Source organism: Canis lupus, chromosome 1 (genome assembly GCF_011100685.1).
Source record: "Canis lupus familiaris isolate Mischka breed German Shepherd chromosome 1, alternate assembly UU_Cfam_GSD_1.0, whole genome shotgun sequence".
NCBI classification, from domain to species: Eukaryota; Metazoa; Chordata; class Mammalia; order Carnivora; family Canidae; genus Canis; species Canis lupus.
In genome coordinates, this window is record NC_049222.1 from 27,978,932 (window position 1) to 27,994,537 (window position 15,606).

A 15,606-nucleotide genomic window follows, 5' to 3' on the forward strand; every position below is an offset into this window, starting at 1 on the left:
TAACATTTGAAACTAATATAACATCGTGGGTCAACTATACTCAAACACCTTTTTGAAAAGATCTGTGGTAATACCTTTATTAGGGAATCAATCTGCCTTTTTTGTGACTTTTTCTAGCAACATTCACCCATTTAGGAACAGGCACACGGAAGACATTAACTGCTTCATTCAGGATTATGTTTCTACCCAACCGGTGCAAGGAGAAAGCAGAGAAATAAGGCAGTTAAAGGTACTGGCAAAATGGGAGGAAACGTTACTCAAATTATAAATCATGAATGCTAAGTGGGATTAAACAAATAAAATGACAAAGGAAAAGCACTGATGCAATGGAATAAGGAAGAGAGGTCCATAGGTCAAGGAAAGGTCATGCTATGAGAAGCACAACTAGGTGGTGGTGGTCAGAACAGGACTGTGAATTCATAATTCCGGAGGAGGGAAGATTATAGTGAATTGCTGAGAAGGTGAAGGTCACTGGAAATCAAGTTGTCAAGGAATTCAAGTCCAGGTGCAGCATTTGTTGGTGTTTTTCCACATTGATGCATCAAGAGCTGAGGATGAAGAAGAACACTGTAAGCCAACTGCCAGTATTCAATGAACAAGGAAGAGTGGACTTGAGGTTGTTCAGTAAATAATAGCAGTGAGGACCAACAAACAGGTGGTTTAAGGCAAAAGACAGGAATTTCAAAGGAGCAGAGATTTCAGAGGAAAAAAAAGGATGGATGAATAATGATGTTGGAAAAGGCAGCAAAAAGAACAAAGCTGACTTTTCAGATCCCAAGACTGGAGGGAGTATAAGTGAAGTAAGGCAAGGATTGGAAAAACCACTAAGAAAACAGATTAAGAATTACAGAGGGGTTTAATTTTTATGAAAAAAGCAGTTCCAGAGTTATGGCAAAAGTAGAGATGAGAGAGGGATGAGAAAGGGATAAAAAAGGAGAACACACAGCACTGATGAAGATGATGGTGGTGGTGGTGGTGGTGGTGGTGGTGGCAGTGTATGTAAGTGGGGAGGACATCCTAAGACAAGGAAAAGAGGCATGGTGGATTTGGACATCTGTGGAGAGAAGACCCATAAAGCACAGAAATGTCTCAATCTGGGCCTATCCAAGACTAATTCCCACTTCCTACATTTAGTACATTGAAAAACTGTAATTTTGATTTTTTTTTTTTAAAGTAGGTCGGTCATAAAATGACACAGAAGGTCTAAAGCACAAAAATCACAATATGAGGGATGCCTGCATGGCTCAATGGTTGAGCATCTGCCTTCGGCTCAGGGCATGATCCCAGGGTCTTGGGATCAAGCCACCTCCCTCTGCCTATGTCTCTGCCTCTATCTCTGTGTCTCTAAATAAAATCTTTTAAAAAAAAATCACAAAATGATTCTACAGTATTTCTAGCAGATGCAATAAATATATATTACTTTCATTTCTAGTGATTCTTATCTAGAAGACATCAAATACAAGATGTAGTATTTCAAAAATTCAGTTAAGTGAAAGTCCTTTTTTTTTCATAGTAAAATAAGTCTAGTATTATAGATCTGAATATAGCCTCTTAAAGCAATAGTTCTCAAATCTTTTTATTTGGGTCACACATTCCTTTAGAAAAGCTCACGAAAACAATGGGGCACGCTTGCCAGAAAAATGCACCCACCATACACACAAAATTTTGCATACTATTTCAAAGGGTTCAATAATTCTCCCCTTGAGAGTTAAGCTTGACTTGGGCTATTTTGGAAATATGCTCATTTCAATCTGATGTTATCCAAAGTCAAAGAAAAAAGATACATTCAGTAAACTTTCCACTGAGCTATTGTCAATAGCAATGTGATACACTTCCACTTATCCAACCACATTATGAAGTTCCTCTCATAATTACCATCACCCTGATGGCAGGCAAAAATGTGATAGGTTAGAAATAAACTAATAACTAAAATAACCAGTCATGAATCACTAAGAGATACATATGAGTGTTTGAATTCATCACATAAAAGTATAAAATGTTTACTGTTTTCTCCCATCTTCCCCAACCAACTAGAAATTCATTCACTACATAACCACCTGAAAAAGTGAGCACTGAATTTTCAGAAAGTCAAAACAAGAAATGTCAGCACAGAAGGGGTATTTTCACAGAAAAAAGAAGTGTGGATTCTGGTTCCTGCTCTGCCACTATGTACTACCTACCTTATAGCTTAAAGCAGTTCCCTTAATTTCACTAGCTTCAGTTTTCTCATCTACAGATCTTCCTCAATTTACAACAGGTTACATCCCAACAAACCCATCATAAGCTGAAAATATCGTAAGCCGAAAATGAATTTAATACACCTAACCTATAGGACCTCACAGCTTAGCCTAGCCTACTTTAAATATGCTCAGAACACTTACATTAGCCTACAGTTGGGAAAATGCATCTAAGACAAAGCCTATTTTTTAATAAAGTTTTGAGCATCTCATATAATTTATTGAATACTGTACTGAAAATGAAAAACAGAATGGTTGTATGGGTACAGAATAGCTGTAAGCATATTGGCTGTTGACACCCCATGATCAGATGACTGATTGGAAGTTGCAACTTCCTGTCACACTGCCCAGCATCATGAGGGAGAATTGTACATTATCACCCAGGTAAAGATCAAAGTTCAAGGTATGGTTTCTGCTGAATGCATTATCACTCCAGCACTATTGCAAAGTCAAAAAAATCTAAGTAGAATCATAAGAGGGGGGCTGTCTGTTACAATGAAACAAATGATTTCTAGTTTAGTAGATGTCTATGACTCCCAAACCACTAAAATGATTTTAAATCAAATAGCTCATTAGGAGGTAAAAGTAAATGTGCTATTTGAAGGGAAAATAATCAATGTCCTCCCTCAAGTCATGTAAAAACCCTGTCACCAAAAAGATATGCATTCTGAAGAATCACATATTAGTGACTAGTGTTCATCCTCTCCATTAGGAGGATGGAGGAGAATCAATCATTTTGATTTTTCAATCGGATGGAAAGAACAGCTTACCCAGTTGGTCAAGCCTAACCTGCTTGTTTTATAGACAACAAAAAGACATAAGGAAATTAAGTGACTTCACGGTAAACGGCAGGACCCACACTTAATCATCTCACCTACCTATCCAATTCACCTTTCTCCTACTCCAGTCATCTTTTGTCCCTGCAGTTATTCCTTAATGGGCTGCTCTCCTCCAGGGCTCCACTGTTTTTTTTCTCAACTAAGATCTAAATAGCAGTGTCTAAGTTTTCTCTTAAATACAAAATGATCTAGGTCTTGGGCAGCCTGGGTGGCTCAGTGGTTTAGCGCAGCATAGGGCGTGATCCTGAGGACCTGGATGGAGTCCCAAGTCGGGCTCCCTGCATGGAGCCTGCCTCTCTCTCTGTGTCTCTCATGAATAAATAAAATCTTAAAAAAAAAAATTATCTAGGTCTCTTGTCCTGAAGATCTTTTTTAATGTGAATGCCTTTTTAAAGGATACAAAGCTCAATTCTCTCCAGCACTACACAACTACCATACTCTTGCTGAATTTACTGAAAACATACACTTGGCATATCCACATGATTTACCTGCCTCTGATTTATTTCTTTGGTCTTTAAAGCACACTCAATATTAGATTACCAGCTCTTGGGATGATAGAAATGGTCTTATACATATATATATTCATAGTCCACAGCACATGACACAGTGCTCTGCCCACAACAAACAGTAAATAGAGTTTAATGATTAATCCCTAAGAGTTTTACATTTTCAAAACATGAAATGATCTGTATTGCTTTTCCAAGTTATCTTTGATCTCTTTGGACAATAACCTCAATTTACTCTCTACCTTTACATGCACGTAATATGAGCCATCTCCTAATGTTTAGAGACCTTAATTCTAGAAGCCCATCTGGTCCTACTATGGGCACTCTCATATGCTCTCCTGTTAAGTGCTTACGTGCTTTTTTGCCTTCATAACAACCTTGCAGAGTAGGTATAATTATATCTACTTTAGGAGAATGGAGGGCCAAATAGGTTGATTTGAGAAAGGCTATACAACCTTGGCCTGTGATATTACTGGGTTTAAAAAAATATGAATCACATGGTGGCTATTCTCAATGGGCTTATACACTACCCTGAGATAATTATAAAAGTGGTAGAGATGAGTTGTAGAAACATTAAGAAAGAGAATTCAAAGTATGTGCCTAATTAGAAAAGTCTTAACAAATAAGATTTGACATGACCCTGGTAAAGAAAGGGAGGCAAAAACAACTTGAGGAAAAAAAGCATACTTAAGGGTCAACCAGGCAAAAATTCTGAAAAAAGACTGGGCCTAGTTATAAACAGACAGTTACACAAAAGTGTACCTTACCTTTAGATTGAGCCCAGTTCTTTTTTTTTTTTTTTAATTTGCTTAAGTGTCATGCAAGTAAGTTTCAAGAGTACATAACAACAACAAAAAGAATGATCCAGTAGTACAAAATCCAAAGGGACTATTTTGGGGACAAACAAGCCAAGTGCTGCTGAAGTTCATCTGGAAGAGTAAATGTGAGAGAATGACCAATAAAATTTTTAAATTAAGAATAATAATAGGGGACTTGAACTACTAGATATCAAGACCTCTTATAAAGCTTGAGTAAATTAAAATGGGGAATAGCTTGATGAATTAGAATACAGCATCTGCAAATGAACCAATTAATAGGAATATGCTTATATTTATTATACATAAGAATAACATTTGATATACAGAAAAATATGTAAGTGTATATATATATGTATGTGTATACACACATACACATATAGTTACAAACAGAAATTCACTATATGCAAAGTGATATTTCAAATCAATGGGAAAAGGATGGGTCATTCAATGTTGTATTAGGAATATTAGCCATTCGTTTGAAAGAAAGGTTCTATCATATGTCTATGTATCATATGTAAATTCCTTGTTGATCAAAGATATGAATAAAAAATGCATAAAAATCTATTTATAATCTTCAAGACTGAGAAGTTTTATATAAAAATTTTAAAATTTCTCTCTGACTAAAGATACCACAAGAGAACATAAAGTATATAAGGAAATATACACAAGGTTAATATATATAATAAAGGAGCTCATACAAACCAACAAGAGAAAACAACTCAGAAATAAAAAAGTAAACAATAAAAAAACCAACCAGGTCAATATATGTAAGTCAAAGAAAGGTGTGGCAAAGGAAAGGGGAGACAGGAATGGGAGAGGGACTTAGGATAGAGGACTAAAAAAGGGAAGTGTTGGAAGAGGGAGAACAGAGGGTGAGGAATACGTAGAAATATTTCTGCTTTTTTATTAGCATCTAGAGTTGCCAAGGGAAAAGAGTGCTAACAGACACTGCTGACAAGAGCACAGCCTGGTGTACTTGTGGCAGGGAAAAATGTGATAGAATAAAGAAGTCTACTAAGTACATTATACTTTTGGTAATGTGTTCTGCAAAAATATTAACATTCCTGTACAACACTGTATGAACAAGACTGTTTACTGTGGTGCTGTCTATAATGGCAAAAAAATGGTGGGTGTACATCAGTAAGATGATGGTCAAACAAATTATGATGCACCCAAACAATGGAAATAGTTGGCTTCAGATATAAACATACTAAACCTATATGCACGGAAAGGAAACCATGCACATTAAGTGGAAAAAGCAAATGCAATATTATATAGCAAAGACGCTATATCACTATACTCATGACATTAAAACGTCCACAAGAATGGAAGTGAACTTTTAAAAGTAATTACATCTAAAGAGTGATATTTAAAAGGAAGTAACTTTCATTTCAAAATTTATATACTTCTGTGATACAACTGTATTATTTTTATAATTAAAAATGTTTAAGTGAAGGGGCGCCTGAGTGGCTCAGTGGGTTAAGCATTTGACTTAGGCTCAAGTCATGATCTCAGAGTCCTAGGATCCAGTCTGCTTTGGGCTCCATGCTCTGTGCAGAGTCTGTTTCACCATCTCTCTCTGCCCCACTCCTAGCTTATGCTCTCTCTCTCTCAAATAAATAGTTAAAAAAAATGTTTAAGTGAAATGTGTTCAAATTAAAACAAACACTTCAAAACACTAAAAACTTCTTTCTGTACTATTCTTCAGAGATGCTCTTGATTTTTCTTAGAAGTTAATAAAGTAAAATCCTACTTGACAGTAACACTTAGAATCAGCATATCACATCCCAAAATCCATCAATGATCCTGAATATCATATATCACTGAAAAGTTCTATTTGGAAATAAAAGTTTACCCAATCATTCAATGACAATTATATTTCAGAATGCTCTAAAGAGCTGAAAGTAACACTCTACACAGTTTGTCTTTTGTGTTAAGCAATCCCCTTGTTTAGATTCTGAAGCTCCTTGACAGCGATGGCTGAAAATTTTGTTATTTCTCTATTTTCTGCAATGTATATTTTGTACATCATTTATACATGTTTGCTGATTGCTGAATTGAACAAAAGAAATCATTTCCTGGTAGCTCTTTCAATGCTCTGACATATTTCTAAAGGAGTAAGGGTGAAAACTAAAAGGGAATTATCAATGTGACTTCTTTGAACAGTGTCACGGTAAAATCTATCCTGCAGGCCTCACATTCTCTAGAGCAGGATTTCTCAGCCTTGGTACTACTAGTATTTTGGACAGGATTTTCTCTGTTTCAGGAGCTGGCCTCCCTATCACAGGATGTTTAGCAGCATCCCCAAAGTGTCTATAGATACAGACAAGTGTCCCCTTGTGGCCTCAAATCACTTCCAGTTAAGCACTGCTCTATAGTATTAGATAAAGCACTAAATACATATTCTACACCCTATAATCACCACCTCAAATGTATAGATCATCTCCTAACTCATCCTCTTGCCCATAAAATGATCTTGCCTTTTCTTGTCCAGTCAAGCTTGAAACCCTATAGCTGTTGACTTCTGATCCCCTCTTTTCTCAAAACCTCTATATCCAATTAATACTAATTCTATTTACTTTTTCCTCATAAACATTTCTCAGGACGCCTGGGTGGCTCAGTGGTCGAGTCTGCTTTCAGCTCAGGGCGTGATCCTGGAGTCCCAGGATGGAGTCCCACCATTGGCTCTCCATGAGGAGCCTGCTTCTCCCTCTGCATGTCTCTCATGAATAAATAAATAAAATCTTTAAAAAAAATTTTTTTTAATTCTCAAATTTGTCCTTTTCTTTCCTTCCCTAGCTTAGATCAGGCCCCTGGGATCTCATGGCTGATTTACTGTATAAGACTAATGTCTTCCCTACTACTCCCATAAGCAAACTGGAATTTTCTGGGCATACACAACTCGTTTTCTCACATCCATGGCCAAAGCCCATGCTATTTTCATGTTCATACAAATGCCATTAATTTCATGAAAACTATTAATACAAGGAAGCCAAGGCTTCTTGATAACGCATGAATCACAGAGGCCAACTTTAGCACTGTATGATCAAAGACTCTTAGATTCTTACTACAAAGATTTATTGAGAGCCTATGAAGTAAAAACACTTCTCCACTGTGTAACTGGCAACAGAATAAAGTACCTAGAGATACATGTGCACTCTCATGTTCCCACAGGAGAACTCCCATAACCACTCCATGTCAAAATCCTCCAGTTTACTACTCAGAGTTTGGTAAAGTAGGTAAGACATGGGACTCTGCTGCAAGATAACCCAGGTGGAATCCAGGCTCTGCTACTTCAGGTGAGTTATAGTTATTTAACTTCTTTCTGTGCCTAGGTTCCTCATCTATAAAATAACAGTAAGAGGATCTACCTGATAGGGATGTTATAAGATTTAAACACATCAACACAGCCCTTTACAGGGCTTAGAACAATGCCTGACATATATTAAGTACTCAGTACTTCAGAGTAATGTCAGAAAGCAGCAGTCTGTGAGTCTCTGCTATCACCAAAATACCAACTTCCTTTTCCTCATTTGACACCACGGAATCCAGACACAAATTACTCTCTGGCAATCACATATTAATTCATGATGAGGAGGAGAAAAATGCCAACAGTGTAACACTGTGCTAGATACTAGGATAAACAGATGAAATAATACATGATTCCTATCCTCAAGAAACAGAAGTCTACTTGAGATAACACACATATTGCCACGTGAACTGTGATAATGCAGGCACAGTGAGTGTATAGGAAAGGTACCAACCCACACACACTAAAAGAATTAGGCGAGGTTTCCTTTAAAATATTGCTAATGAATCTTGGAGGACAAAATAAAGAAAAAAGGACTGGGACACAAGACACAATGCCTGAAACAATATGACTGCCTGTAGATCAGCATGGCTGGAACATAGGGGAAGAGGTTAAGTGGGTAAGACATAAGAACAGAAAAAGAGGTAACACACTTATGGCCATGTATAACATATAGGCCATAATTTTTGAAATATAAGATCCACACAGAATTAAAGCACTGAAGTAAAATATCAGAGCTTTTAAAACTTACTCTCACCACAGCACAGAAAATGTATTAAGACAAGACTGGAGGGAGAACAGTTAGAAAACTTGTAAGAAATTCTATGCACTGAGTAAGATGAGGATGGAGACAAAGAAAGGGATATCCAAGCTGTTATAGGGTAAAATTAGGACTAGTTGATGCCTGTACGTATGTAGGCAGGTGAGAGAAATAACAGTTTCCAAATTTTCCAGCAAGAAAAAGCAGATGGTTATGTCATTACCAAATAGAAAACACATTCTTGAGAACTAGGAGAAATCTGCTAGTCAGGGTTTTGCTTCTCTTGATTGGTTCTTTCATCAAGTGCAAAATTACAGCAGTCCACACAGAGACTGCTTTTCCTCCTAAATAGATGGGGATTGCCACCAAGTTATTTTTTTTTTAAACACTGCTTAGATACTATCTCAGGTCTTTAGAGTTTTGCAAGTTAAATTGTAACATGTTCTTGGCACTGAGGACACAAAGATGAGTAATAGTCTCTGTTTTCAACTAGCTTTCATGCTAAATGTGATGGACATGCAGACAGACAGGACTGAAATACAGACAAGGAAATGATGAGAATTTTGCAGGAGACAAATGCTATGATTACAGCTGAGCACGTACCATAGCATACAGAACAAGTGAGAGTAAACAGGCAGGAGAGGAAAATACATTCGTACATTGTGATGATGAATTGTTAGGGAGACAAAAAATTGAGGTCTTAATCCCTAGGACTCTAAATTAGTTATGAATACAGAACACACTAGGCCTGAGATTCTTTTAAGGCATAGAGAAATTGGATAGAAACCTGGATAATCATGTTTGCAGAGCAGAAGAAAGGAGAGCCCCATTACAACACATGAAGCAACTTATGACCTGGGAAAAGAAAGGGAAGGTTGAGAAGGCAGGCAATAGAGGAACTCAGACTAATAAAGGGGCAGGCAGAAAGTATTTGTATTCCTTGTAGAATCCCTACATGGAATTTTAGATTCATGGAGTCATGCAATTTTGTGGGCTATATTCTTAGAAGTCATGTGGTCCAGTCCCTCTTTTTTACACATGAAAATTTAAGTAGATTATTCTAAAGATCACATGCCTAATTAGTGGAAATTGTGCTTCTTTTCTCCAGGCTGCTTCCAAGGCAGGTTCTCTTTTCCCCTCTGGTTGTGGTTACACCTCCTCCAGACTTCATGTGATTCTCCCAAGGTTATTGAACTAGGTTTATTTTGAAGTTAAATGTATACAAAAACTATTTAGTCAACTGTCTATCTGAACTGTTAATGCTTTGTCAAGATGATTTTGTGATTCTAGTGAGGCTAATCATTAGTATCTACTCAGATGCTTCTGGTCAGTTGTTAAAATCAGTAATTCTGATTTCCTTTAATGTTTGCGTTTCAAAATCTCCCAAGAATCTGTTTGGTTAATCTTAGTAGCCAAATCATTCTCTGCTTACCAAAGAAGTTTCTGTTTGACATAATTTTAATTTTCAATGGGAAACTGGAAGGATAGGCTAATCTTCCCCCTAATAACAAATACACACATACTAACCCCTTAACCTCTTGCTGATGCTGATTTTAGGAGGGGAAAGTGACATTTAGCCTCTAAAGCATATATCCAAGCTAAAGGCTATCAATTTTAGGTCACACATGATATTCCCAAATTCTTACCAATGATAACTCCAGACCAAAATGATATGACTTGAAGTCAAAAATCCTTATTGTAGGACAGTCCGGGTGGTTCAACAGTTTAGTGCTGCCTTCGGCCCGAGACGCGACCCTGGAGACCTGGGATCAAGTCCCACATCGGGTTCCCTGCATGGAGCCTGCTTCTCCCTCTGCCTGTGTCTCTGCCTCTCTTTCTCTCTGTATCTCCCATGAATAAATAAGTAAAATCTTTAAAAAAAATCCTTATTGAATATTCTCATATAGAATATATTATTTTCCGATTATACTGTAAAATATCAATATAAAGTATGTGTCTTACCTCTCCAACTAACCTATGAGCTCCAGAAGGGTACTTTTTGATGTTTTCCACAACATCCAGTCCAATGTCTGGTACATACATACTAGGCACTTAAATACTTAAGATGATATAATTTTGCATATGGAAAAAACTAATATATTCTCTAAGCCAGTGATTCTCAGCCTGGGAAGAGAAGGTGGATGGAAAGAACAAGGCCATCCTTGCCCCTCTTCCATGGAAAATCCTTGTCACTGGAAGATACTGATGCTGACAAAGTGTTGTTTCTCTCAGATGCCCTGAGATAGAAAAATAACTCAGAATAACTTATCTGATATAAAAATAATTTTAGAGATGAAGAAGTGAAGTTTATGTAAGTTATACAATTTGACCAATCCAGATCGGCATTCTTTGCAAATTATAACCACCTACCTCTTGTTGACTGGTTTCAGGTTCATAACTAAAAAGATGTTTGAAGATCTGCCTCAAGTCAGGAAATTAGTTCAGATGACCTTTTAAGGTTCCTGACCTCATAATCCTATTTTTAAAAATAACTAGTTAGCCTATTCAGTGAGAATCTCTCCCCCAAGTATGTATCATTAATCTTTAAATAACCCCAACTGTGAAAGTTTTTAACATTTTAATACTATCAGGCACATGAAATAGGGTACTAGTTAATGAAAACCTGCTATCTAGGAAATAATATTCTTAAATCCAATAAAAACATGCAAGATATGTTTGATTTTTTCCATGTAAAATCCATAACTAAACATGAGAAATATTACAAGGGACATGTTAAAAGCATAGGCTTGTTTGCCTGGTGGTATTAAGTAATTTCAAATTTGAATATTACCTAAAAGATGTAAAAATACTAACATAGAACATAGTTTTTGTTTTAAATTAAAAATGCTTTCCTAATTTTTTTTTCTAATTTTTTAATCAATGTTTTTCAAGTATTCTCTGAACCAAACTGGGATGTAAAAAAATTGATTCTACATTTTAAAATGTGTGTGCACAGATATAAAATGTAAAGAAAGAACATAGAGGATACAAAATTGTATGTATAATAATTGTGTTAAAAACTTTAATAAAATAAAAGGTAAATAAATATGCACAGGAAAAAATTTTTTTAAATGTGGCCAAACATACAACTATTGTCTTTGGGTAAGAAAATCATAAGTGACTTCTTTCCTTTTTCTAAATTAAGGATATATTATTTTGATACTGAGGAAAATAGGAGATGAATAGGTGATTTGAAAGACTTCAAAAGGAGAAAATAATTCTTTGTATTTATAAGGTTAAGATAGAAAATTAAAAATAAATTTATAACAGACTCTTAAGGTAAGATAAATTTACAATTTAAAGTCATTTGGATTAAAACATCTTGAGTTTAAAAAGCATTTAAGATTGCTTAGAAAGAAAAGGAGGGGGGAGTTCCAGGTAAGTATACTTTTTGCCATCAATCATTATTGTCCCTAAAAATGTTTCAAATATACCAGAGTACATATAGGTACTCACACACAAAAATAAGATTTTCAAGATTTCAAAGAAACCATTGTTAAACTTTCAGTGAAAAACAACTACTTCAAATATAAATGATTTCATTTCAGTGAATCTGACTACATATTTAAATTCTAGTTACTAGATGTACATTCAAAAAGTACACCAGCTAGGTTACAGAGAATAAACCACTTCCTTCAATATTTTAGCTGCACTAACTGTGATTTATTCAGTATGAATTATTTTTTCACTTTAAAACATCCTTCATATAGCAAAATTTGCCTCATCAAATCCACCATGCACCACTACCTGCTATCACACAGAAGAAAGCATTTTACCCCAAAATATTCACTGGGATCAGATTTTAATATAAATATTGCTGAGCCAGCAATCTTTAAAAATTAAAATCTTTAGATGGACAGGTTTCAACCTGTATATTACATTAAATTATATACCTTCAAGCAGTATCCACAAAATTTAAAATCTAATATATGTAGCAAATTTAAATTATAGTACATTAACCATTCCACAGCAACAAAAATTCTTGCTACTTTAAGAGATAAGGACTAAAGACAATACTACATTACTAATAATTTTCCTTTTAAAAAAGCCATTTACATTTTGTTAATATTGTTGTGATAAAAAAAATTGTTAGACCAGACTTAGGAACAAAGCCTCTTTCTTTTATAAAATGAAATTATATATTTCAAAAAACATATATATCAGTGTCTCTTACCCTTCTTTCCTAGACCTTCTGTTTCATTTATTCTAAACTCTCCCTGATAAATCTCATCTATATTCCTATTCCTGGGATTATCTACCCTTAAGACCCTCCCTAACAAATCTTGTTAATACATCATGTCTTAAATTTAGGCATGAATGTATATTTGAGAAACACCTCTTCAACAATGTAGAATAACTAAATTTAATGAGTTTCCTAATATGTGCCAAGAAATGCTATAATGGTTTAATACAGGACTTCATTTAACATTGTAACTATCCTAAAAAATAAGAACTATTATCCTTTTACAAATGAGGAACTTGTGACACACAACATTAAGTAATTTGCTAAAGGCACACAGCTAATAAGTGATTCAAATGGAACATACATTACTCATATACAAAAATAACTCCCTGATAACAAATGTAATAAATTTTAAAGCAATTAATAAAGGGAAGAAGATAAGGGAAACCAGTACTGCTTTAAGAGATTATATGGTAGAAGCTAGTTAAATAAATCAAACTACATTTGAAGTAGATAACATTATTATTGCCATTTTAAAGAAAGTCTTAGCTGATGTATTGGAAATCTAGAAGAAAATAAAGTTTACCCTTCTTTACATACGCACAAAAATAAACTTCAGAAGAATCAGAAGTCAGACATAAAAAAAAGTCAAAAACATTCACATAATTCTCTCAAAAGAAAATTTAGAATATAACCTACAGATTGAGGTTTTTGGAGGTTTTTTTTTAAAATCCAAGACTAGAACCCAGTAAGTTAAAAAGACAGATACAGTGACATAAAGTTTTTACATTTAAAAAAAATTTTTTATAGAAAAAGAGATCACAAATAAAAATAAAGACTGGGAAAATTACTTACAATGCATAGGACTAAAAAAAAATTCTCTCCGACACTAGCCTTAGCCACATATTTCTGGAAATGGCTACTTAGGCAAGGGAAACAAAAACAGTGGGGACTACACCAAAGTAACAGTGAAGGAAACCATTAACAAAATGAAAACGCAACTTACTGAATGGGAGAAGGTATTTACAAATGATGATAACCCATAAGGAGTTACTATCTAAAATATAAAAAGAACTCACATAGCACCAAAAAAATCTGATTTTAAAAAAGGCAGAAGATATGTATAGACATTTTTCCAAAGAAGACATACAAAAAGCCAACAGACACATGAAAAGATGCTCAATGTCACTCATGATCAGGGAAATGCAAATCAAAAACACAATGAGGCATCACCTCACACCTGTCAGAATGGCTAGTATTCAAAAGACAAGACGTAACAACCGCTGGCAAGGATGTGAAGAAAAGGGAACCCTTGTGCACAGTTGGGAATGTAAAAACTGGTACAATCACTGCAGAAAACAGTACGGAGGCTCCTCAAAAAGTTAAAAGTAGAAATACCATATGATACAGCAATTCTACTACTGGGTATTTCCTTAAAGGAAATAAATACATTAATTTGAAAAGATTTGTGCACCACAATGTTTATTGCAGCATTATTTACGATAGCCAAGACAAGGAAACAACCCAAGTATCCATCAATAGATGAATGGCTAAAGATGTGAAACACACCCACCACATACACACACACAATGGAATATTAACCATAATAAATGAAATCTTGCTATCTGCAACAACATGGATAGACCTAGAGAATGTTATACTAAGTGAACTAAGAGAAAAGACAAATACCACATGATTTCACTTATAATGTAGAATCTAAAAAACAAATGAACAAAAAACCTCTAAAAAAGAAATGAACATGAACAAAAAAACCTCTTAAATACAGACTGCCAGAGGGGAGGTGGGTGGGGAAGATAGGAGAAGGAGATTAAGAGATACAAACTTCCAGTTATAAAATACATAGTAGCCATGGAGGTGAAAATTACAGCACAGGGAATAAAGTCAGTAATAATGTCACATGGTGACAGAAGTTGATTACACTTACTGTGGCGAGCCCGAAGTAATGTATAGTTGAATCATTATGTTATACACTTGAAACTACTACAACATTGTATGTCAACTATTCTTCAATAATAATTTTTTTAAAAATTAGTATCCATAACATAAAGACTTCAAATAAGGAAAGGACAACCTAATTAAAAATGGGCAAAAGATACAATTGGTAATCCACAGAACAAGTTCACATGGCAAATGAATATATGAACATACTTGACTTCATTAATGATCACAGAAATGCAAACTAAAGTAGCAGTGATACATTAACTTCTCACTTGTCAGGCTGTCTAAAAATCAAGAAAAGAACTAATACCTATTGCTGGAAAAGGCATGAACCATAATAACTTTCGTAAAGCAATGGCCATACCTATTTAATGCAAACACTATACCTTTCAAAACAGCAATCCCACTAACAGGAGATCTCATAAAATCAAAAGCCTTGTTTTGTAAAGATAAGTTCGCAGATGTTCTACAAACAGCGTCGATCATAGAAACAAATAGTAGAAATAAAATGAATGTCCTTTTATATGGTAAATCTTTAATAAATTGTAGTACAGACACATCATGGAATATTATAAAATCACCAAAAAAGAGTTGGAAATACTCTAATTGACAATGTATTACAAGGAAAATGAAATTATAGTATTTTAATAAAACATTAATGAAAAATTCCTGCCTAAAAAAGTCAGTGGCTGGAGGGCACTTGATGTAATGAACACTGGGTATTACATGCAACTGATGAATCCCTACCTAAACTCTACTTCTGAAACTAATATGCTATACATTAATTAACTGATTTTTCCAAAAATGTCAGCAAAAGTCATTTAAGCACCCCAATGCATTAGACTTGAATATAATCACCTTTTAACTGCACTTGTTCCTTAGTTGGTAGTAAAAGAGCACTTTATTTCTTTGAATTAAGTCAATTATCACTTCCTGAGCATTTCCCATGTGCCACACACTGTGCCAACAGCACCACATGGGTTACTTTACTCCT

General features: G+C 35.0%; 1 protein-coding gene across 4 annotated transcripts in view; it reads right to left on the minus strand.

Annotated features, from left to right (window-relative positions):
* Window positions 1–15,606, minus strand: part of HBS1L (HBS1 like translational GTPase) — an 86,366-nt gene that overhangs the window by 41,264 nt on the left and 29,496 nt on the right. The window contains exon 1 of one of the 4 annotated variants that reach the window (XM_038526070.1): window positions 4,350–4,372. The exons of the other annotated variants lie outside the window; for them this stretch is intronic. The gene's annotated coding sequence lies outside the window, so the exon portion shown is untranslated. Of the gene's footprint in view, window positions 1–4,349; window positions 4,373–15,606 lie in introns of those variants that run through there. 4 annotated transcript variants of the gene reach the window in all.